We start from the raw sequence: 9,119 nt of genomic DNA on the forward strand, positions 1-9,119 counted from the left end.
AATTATTGCGCAGACTTTGTGTGCAGCATTGTATTAGGAACTACATATAATGATTAACTCATATTGCCAAATTATTAGTTTCTAAGCATTAAGAATGAAATATCTAGAGACACCCCATCATGGCGGTGGCGGCAGCTTTGGGACAGTGATGGAGAGCGCAAGCTTGGCCCTGCTCTCCTCTACACCCCAATGCTGTGCACCTCCTGATGCTGCTTGGACTCCAACTCCCGCTGGGACGATGGTGAAGTATTTTCTGAGGCCAAATGTGCTCCAGAGTTCTTGGGACCGAGTGTTTGATGCTTTCTGGCAGTGTTACCCCAACCCCTACACCAAGCATGGGCTGACGAAGGACATTGTGCACCAAGATGTGCTGTCCAGGCAGCTTCTAACACAGACTAACAGGATGCCCACTGGCCAGAGCGCTTCTTTCCTGTTAATGTAACACACTTGGTGTACATCCTTGTGGACTCTATCGTGGACCCACGGTACCAGACCATGATCACTTTCATGTGGAACATCAACCATGCCTGGCTGATGGTGGTGGAGGAAAGATGTGTTTACTGAGTGAAGCCTGAAAGACTGAAATCTGACAGGAGGCCTGGGTCTCCTGAAGTTTGTTTGAGGGTCTCCAGAGCTGTACAAGAGTTTGGCTTAGCTAGTACAAAAGTAATGTGACCAAGACCATCAATGGCTTTGAGTACACCTTGGCCAAGCTGCTAGGTGAAGCTCCTTCTAAGACACTTGTTGAAACAGCTAAGGAAGCAGCTGAGAAGGTGAAGGAAACTGCTCTTGTATCTATTGAGAAGGCCAAGGACCCAGCCAACAAGGCAGCCACATGGAAGCAGCAGCAGCAACAGCAACACTATGTTGCTTCCCCCGCAACAAAAAGGTCCTGCTGCTCTCCCAGATAGCCAGTCCCCAAGGCTGAAAGCCTCTTGGCAAGACCTGGCATTGGGCCTGGAGCCCAGCCCCTGAGCAGACCATTAGCACAATGCAAGCCCACAGACAATCGAGCTTTTGTCCCATTATCTGCCCCTGTGTCCGAGTTGTAATTAATCATTAAAAATCAATTTTCAATCCTGAAAAAAAGAATGCAATATCTAATTGTATCCTAAGATACCACTCCCCTATTACCTTATCATTCTTTGAGTGTCTCAAATGTAAGATTAGAGAAGATGAAGCCAGAGGATCACAAAATGATTACAGTGCTTTGCACACAGTATGTGCTCAATAAATGCTTTTTCATTCATTTAGTCATTCACTTGCTAACTTCCCTAGAATCATCCCCACAGTCTTTGACAATCTCAGTGTTATCTACTTTAAAGCTAGATCATTTATGGAGAGTCACTTTAAAAGGACAAGGGGAATAGAGCTACATGCCACAATTTTATCAACCAGGAGAGTATTTAGTATAATTGACTTCTTTTAAGAAGCCCAAGACTTTGGTTAAAATTCTTTGAAGCATCCTTTCTAATATTTGTTTCTTAATGCAAACATTGTTGTTAATGAGGACATCCCACAGAGAGCATCGAAATAGACCAGCTTTGTTCTGTAATGCCATTTTATTAGTACGTTTCTCAGCATTGCTTCTCAGTAATTGACTTTCCTCGTCAAATTGCAATTATTTGAGCTCTAAGAACTCTTGGTAATTTATCATAATGGGAGAAAGGGAGGGTATCATCCATAGATTCTTCTCCAATTTTGCAGCATTCAGAAGAGCATGTAATAATCCCCACCATGTTCCTTTTAACCAAAGCTAACAAGTGTAAAAATAGACTGATCTGACTTTAATGTTTTGTTATCTCTGACTCTTCTTTCACTGTTACTCCCTCCAACACCCATACAAGTATTTACCAAGTCCTGTAGATTGTCCTTCTAAAATATTCTTCATTTCCATTCCAGTTGCCACCACTAGAGTTCATGCCTGGATTGCTAAAATACTTATCTAAACAGAATCTGTACCTTCAGTCTCTCCCTGTTCCAATGCATTTTATGCATAGCTGATAAATTAATCTTCCTACTTTGAAGGTCTGGTCGCTTCATTTCGCTGCTCAAAAACCTTCATTGGCTCCCTTTTGCCAGCCAAATAAAAACCTAAACTTCTTAAATTACCTTGATATTTATGGTCTCCTATAATCTGTGTCCAACCTGATTTTCTGGTTTTATTTTATAATTCTTTCTTATACTTTACACCAGTGATGTCAAATTCAAATACAAATGAGGGCTACTATCCATATATAATGATTCCGGGGCAGGGGGTACATATTGACTTAGGAAACAACATATTAATATTATTGACATTTTATTGTATTTTTTATTTATCTTGTTAAATATTTCCCAATTACATTTTAATCTGGTTTGGGCAGCAGTTGGGAGTGTTGTTAGCTGCATGGCCACTGGCCCATGTTTAATACTTCTGCTGTACACTATAGTCAGTTACTGAGTTATTGAGTGCTTACTGTAAGCCAGGCACTTTTGTTGAACTCTGGAACACAAAGAAAGCCTGACCACCCCAAAATGTCCCTGTTTTTAAGGGGCATACATTTTAATGAAACAACATATAAATAGCTAGGTAAACATAAGATCTACATACAGAGTAGTTGAAGGTAATCTGAAAAGGGAAGACAAACTAGATTATGTGCCATTCTCCAAATTTATCCTTTTCTTTACAATCTCTTCCCCATTTCTTTCCTAATCTTCCTTTTCTGATCCTAATCTGCCTTTGCTCAGACTCTCTCCTAGCCTTTGTTGCTATTTGGTCATTTCAGTCAACTCCGACTCTTCATGATTCCGTTTGGCATTTTCTTGGCAAACATACTAGAGTGGCTTGCCATTTCTTTCTCTAGCTCATTTTATAGATGAGGAAACTGAGGCAAACAGGATTAAGCGACTTGCCCAGGGTCACACAACTAGTGTCTGAGGCCAGATTTTGCACTCATCCTGACTCCAGACTAGGCCTGGCGTTCTATCCACCGTACCACCCAGTTGCCTCATCTCCTGTCCCTGGAATATCCCCAGTCTCTGTCAGCTGAATAATTTCCCACTCTTCAATGCTTATCTCAGGTGCTATTTGTTTCCCATGAAGTCTTTCTTCATATCCCAGTCAAAAGTGACCTGTTTTTGAACTTTCATATCTCTTTGCCATGTTCCATATATTTACTATGTATTTTATAAATAACTATAGTCATTTACACACCTGACAACCCAGTAGTAAGTAAGCTCCTTGAGGACAGGTACTATTTCATTTTTGTTTTTGTGTTCCTAGTACCTAGCACTGAACATGGTTTTTGTTGTTGTTTGTCATTCATTCTCAAAGAGGATCAATTACATCAGAAGGGTGATGTTGTGACTTGCAAGTGAATTGGATTTAGGTGAGGCAGAGCTGTACAAAGTCATCAGCCCCACTTTTGACAATACATAGGTCAGGATGACTGGTGAAGGCTCAGGATGGCCTTTTTAAGCTAAGGTCTTTCCAAGGTATCAGTTTGTATAAGGCAACACCCATTCAATAGTTAAAAACTAGGTAAGAATCGAGGTAAAAGATGGCCTATTTGCCTTCACAAAAGAATTAGGGAAGGGAAGACCCTCAGAGTTTCTGGCCAGGACAGAAACAATTGCTATTTACACTCACTCTGAGGCATCAAAACCAAAACAACGAGCAAGTGAGGTTTGGACCTGTTATTGGCCAACCAGTAAGAGCCAGAGTGATTTGGGTTTAAAATCTTAGTCAATTAGCTCCATTTGAATACCAAAGGGCTTTATCAAAAGCTGCTTTTTCAAACGTATATTTCAAGAAATTATAAATGAAAACTAATGAGACAAGAGTTAATTGTCTCGGTTTAAAAAAAAAACACATACACACAACAATAATGATTGAATAAATAAGTAGGGAAGAAAAAAATCTAGCCCCCAAACCTCAAGATACCTTGTGAAGTATAAGTAATCAAAATTTATATTCCTTTGGGCAGAGCTCTCATATATAATGGTATGCCTCCCCATGTAGACAGAGGAAGAGGAGGATGAGAAGGAGAAAGAGGGGAAAGGAGAGAAAGAGGTAGAAGAGGATGAGATAGCATTTCCTGGAACTGGCCTGTTGGGTCCCGGGGGGGGGGGGCGTGGGGTGCAGCTACTACCACTCACAGAACATGGCATATAGTTGGCACTTAAATGTTTGCAGAGTTGAAGTGATTCTCCTCTATAAGCTTCTTGAAGGTAGGGCCTACGCAATTTTTCATCTTTGTATTTCCTAGTTTAGTGCAGTGCCTTGCACAATGGGAGTTGATTTGGTTTTTGAATTAATATCCTTTTATTTAGCCTGCCCTCTGGTGGAGAATCAGGTGAACAATGAAATGTCTATAAAACAATTAATACAGGACGAACAAAGGAAACAGACAAACCAACAACTGAATCTTATCTCTCTTGTTCTTGATTGGCCCAGAATAATAAAGTATTAGTTATGCTTCATATTCTTCAGACTCTCCAAAAGCATAAGCAAAATATAATGAGACTACCTTTACAAAGAATGAATGTGCATTTATTGTTGATCCGAAGGATCAGCCTACATAGATATCATTTAGCTTTTGTTCCTCTTTATAATTTGTCCTCTCAATTATCTCACGTGTGTCTCAAGTTTTCAATCTCTTCTTATCCTTTCAATACTCTTTTAAGATTAGACTTGATCTTACTTTGCTCTTACTCCATACAAACACACCCAATTTCCCTCTATTCTTAAAAAATACCTTTACCTCACCTTACTAACTCCTAAAGCTATTATACTACTTCACTTCTCCCTTTCATAGCCAAATTCCTAGAAAAAATGAAGCTACACTTTTTACTTCCACTCATTTCTCATACCCTTGGCATCAGAGCTTGTCATTCAACTCAAGTTGCTCTCTCTAATGTTAACCAATGATCCCTTAATTGACACATCAAATGGTCTTTCCTCAATTCTTAACCTTCTGGACTTCACTACAGTATTCGACACTGTTTAACACTCCCTTCCTTTGAATACTCTTGCTTCCCTGGGATTTTTTTGGTGACACTGTTCCAGTTCTCCTACCTTTCTAGCCATCCCTCAGTTTTCCACTGTGTTTGTTTCTGTGTATACCCCATTCTGCTCCCTCTCTTCTTTCTCCATATACTGTTAGTGAGCTCATCAGCTCCCATGGATTTAACTATCATTTGTATGAATTACAGAGCTATTTCCGGCCCTGTTTACTCTCTTGAGTTCCAATTCTACACTGCCACCTATCTGCTGGACATTTCTTATTCAGTGTCCCAGAGGCATCTGCAACTCAACATGTCCAAAGGAGAACTCAGTAGTAAAACTCATGGCCTCAAATGTTTATATAGCAATGTCTGATGTCTTGGCAATAAGTTCAAGGAACTTTAGTGCTCCTAACGCAAGAAGGTAACCGAAACTTGGTGAATTGAAACTCATGACTATAATGCAGCTCTGGATGGATATACTTTATTAAAAGGAAACAGTTTAGAAGGAAGTATAGCATCTCCAGATCTCAAACTACAAAATAGTTATCATCAAAACTATTTGACACTGGTTAAAAAAAACAAACAAGCAGAAAAACAGATCAGTTAAACAGATTCAGAATTGGTCAAGTAGATGGACTCAAAGACTGATTGTTAAGGATTTCCTGTCCACTTGGCAAGAGATTTCCAGTAGTGTGCCCTAGGGATCTTTGCTTGACCCTGTGCTGCTTTACTTTTTTTAAAAAAAAAAACAGTAACTCAGAGAAAAACAATAGATGGCATGCTCATCAATTTCACAGATGAAACAAACTTCAGGTAGCTACTGTTTGACCAAGTCAGTATTCAAAAAAAATCTTGACAAAATTGAATCTCATAGTGTAAAATTCAGTAGGGATAGATGTAAAGTCTTATGCTTGGGTTCAAATAATCAAATTCAGGAGTGCAGAATGAGAGAGGCATAGACTGACAGCAGTTAGGCTATGGAAGGTAAGGGGATTACAATTTTCCTTTGTATATTTGGCATTTATTTGTCTGTATGCCTGTTGTTTTCCCTCAATAAAATGCAAGCTTTTTGAAGGCTAGGACTCCTTTAAGAGCATGGTGTCTGGCACAGAACAGGAAATTACTTAATACTTGTTCAATGTATCAATAAATTTGTGGATAGGAGCTCTTCAAAGAGAAAACCAACTGCCAAATTCTCTTCTTCTTTCTCCTTCATATACTACCCTTTTCCTATGATCCTTTCACATTTCATCACAGACCTGAGATCTGAGAGTTATTAAACTCTGGGTCTGAAAGAATTAGGTTATTATAATGTAAGCATTTGGAGAATTTGAAAACATGGCCCAGAGGCTCATGATACACATCTGCTGCATTAACATAAAGACCCCAGTGTGTAGATACATTAAACTATGGGAATATTTTATGCCAAGTTGTTAGATTTTAGGATGTATTCTTGCTAAATGACATGATGGCAAATTAGTTGAAAATTCAATTCAATAAACATTTACTAAGCATCTATCATGTATAAGGTATCTTTTTAGGTGCTGTAGATGTAGAAGCAAAAGTGAGTGACAGTCCTTGCATTAAGGAGTTTGCATCCTAGGGGAAGTCTCTCTGAGATAAAAGTATAGACCAAGAAATAGGAATACATTTATAGTCAGGTGTAGCTGATGTTTTAATCATATCATGATTTCGGCTACATTCTTACATACAATGCCTTCATTTGGGACAGCACAAAGCCTTTGGAAACTGAATGAGCTTTTTATATCTATTATTAATCCATCAGCAGCATTAACGTAAATCTCTTAAGCATACAATTATATTTGTAGTTTCACCAGTTTTTTTAATGTCATTTTTCCTAATCTTAGGTAAGCATCACAGATTGCATTTTCCCAAAATGCTAATGCAATTTTAAAAATTACATAAAATGTTAATGAATTTGATGATGCCAAATATTTACGTCATTGATTTATTATTAGTATCCCTGAATGGTATGTTCGCAGCCATTTTCACTTTGACAAGAGTATAATTTTAGTGTAAAATATATTGAAAAGGAGAGATGGAAGATAATACAGATGATAAAGATATGTTTTGTTCCTTATGGCTGCACTGAGCATCCTGGTTAAAATCAAACTTATTATAGCATACCAAACGAATCATTCTTATCAGGAGAATACGGTTATAGAGTGAATTCCCTTTATGCTTATTTGTTCCTTATTTATCCCCTTGGTTTTGAATCCTGGGCTTTGTTATTAGATTTTTTTATGTTTGGCTAGCCTTTGACATCTTTGTTTTAATAAGTTAAACCCCTTAGGGATTTGCCTTTTGACAGCCTATTTGTGCCTTCCTGTCAAAGACTTGGATTCATTGTGTTCAGTGTCCTTCCTTTCCATTACTGAAGTCCTATGGCTGATCTGTGTGGAAAGTATTCTAGACTGGTCCCTGGGCCATAACACATATATTGCAACATGAATACTCCTAGCACTGTGATTTCTTTAGCACAGGAAGCCTGAGTCATAGAAACTCCTTCCACAGTCAGTTAACAGTCAGTCCACATGCATTTATTAAGTACTTCCTATGCATCAAGCTCTGTACTAAGCACTAGATTCCATACGTTGAAGCAGATAATCTGTCTATGACTTAGTAGCTAGATCCAATGGAGTTGCCTGAGGTATATACGGTTAAATCAGTTGCCCAGTGTCACACATGTCAAAGATAGAATTTTAATCTGCCTCCTAGATATCAAGTCCAGCACTATTTCTGCTAAGTTAATCACTGCCTCTAACAGCCATGGCAGACATAAAAATAATAGTTGAAAGAAGCTGCAGCTAAATGGAGGTTGGCTCACAAGTTTTCATCATTTAACTAAAGGTAGCAAGAAAGCCTCATTTCAAGAACAGAGTCAATAAATGTTTATTGAACACCTATCATGTGCCAGGCACATTGCTGAACACTGGGGATACAAAGAAAGGCAAAAGATAAACTATGTTTTCCAGAAGTTTACAATCTAAGAAGAGAGAAAGACTGCACATAACAAGACAATGACAAGGTAGAGGCAGGATGTTATCAGGTGCATGGACTTGTTGATGTCCTGCAGACAGGGTGAGAAATAATTTGAGGAGCTATTAATTATAGAGTTTAATTCCTGTTATGAAATTATGAGTTTCTAGAGATAATGAAGTTCAGAAGACCAACTGGATAAGAATCGAGATGAATTTTCAGGGTGCCCTCCTTAAACAATGGGAGCTCTATAATTTCCAACCTTCACACTTTCTAGTTAGAGGGAGGAAGAGATCATCTTACCTTGCAGAGTCCATCATGACCATTAGCAAACAGAGCACCATATAGAAAGTTGCAGCTTATATACCAGCACCCATTACATAGAATGAAGGAATAAAAAAATTATATGATGAAATCAACATATATGTTGATACTTGATGAATTAAATGTAAATATGGGCACAAACTATTTAGAATGAGGAAGAAAGAAGGGAGATTTTTAAGTACTTAGAAGCATTGTGGGTGCATATCATTAATATTTTCTTGAAGAAAACATGAAAGCCTTGGATATAATACCAAATGATATCAGATAAAACCAAAATTGGTTATGTCTTTATAGTAATACCATGTTATTGATTTGGGAGGAATTTTGGAGTCATCTATCTGTATTCAGTCAGGTTAGATTAATCTGATTCTAGTAAATACTGCATTCCAAAAACCAAAATGATAAAAGTGAGAAGATGCTTTGTATGATTATAGTAGTTATGATCTGAACTATTTAAATAAGATGCTGATTCAGAAAATGGGCATAGATAAAAAGTAAGGACACTGACACTTATTATTTCCATTTCCTAGACAAATTGAATCAGTGTAAAACCAGGAGGTAGAGGGAGCAAAAACAAACTAGAAGATAATTTGGAAAATCACAGAATTAGAGATCTGAGAGCTGGGAGGCCATTTACTTTGAACTATATATATACTTTGAACTATAACATATTTGACAAGTCATTGTCTAGCTTCCGCTCGAAAGCCTCTGAGGAGGGGGAACCCATCAACTTCTAAGGTAGCTCTTTCTACTTTTGGATAGTTTTAATTATAAGCAGCTTTGTTTCTGAAGATGGTGGAGTAGGA

At 38.1% G+C, this 9,119-nt stretch overlaps 1 pseudogene; it reads left to right on the forward strand.

The window, feature by feature from the left end:
• The first annotated feature begins 238 nt into the window (after window positions 1-238).
• LOC118837165 lies at window positions 239-911 on the forward strand (annotated as a pseudogene).
• Window positions 912-9,119: the final 8,208 nt, after the last annotated feature.

This window comes from Trichosurus vulpecula, chromosome 1, assembly GCF_011100635.1.
Source record: "Trichosurus vulpecula isolate mTriVul1 chromosome 1, mTriVul1.pri, whole genome shotgun sequence".
Lineage (NCBI taxonomy): Eukaryota > Metazoa > Chordata > Mammalia > Diprotodontia > Phalangeridae > Trichosurus > Trichosurus vulpecula.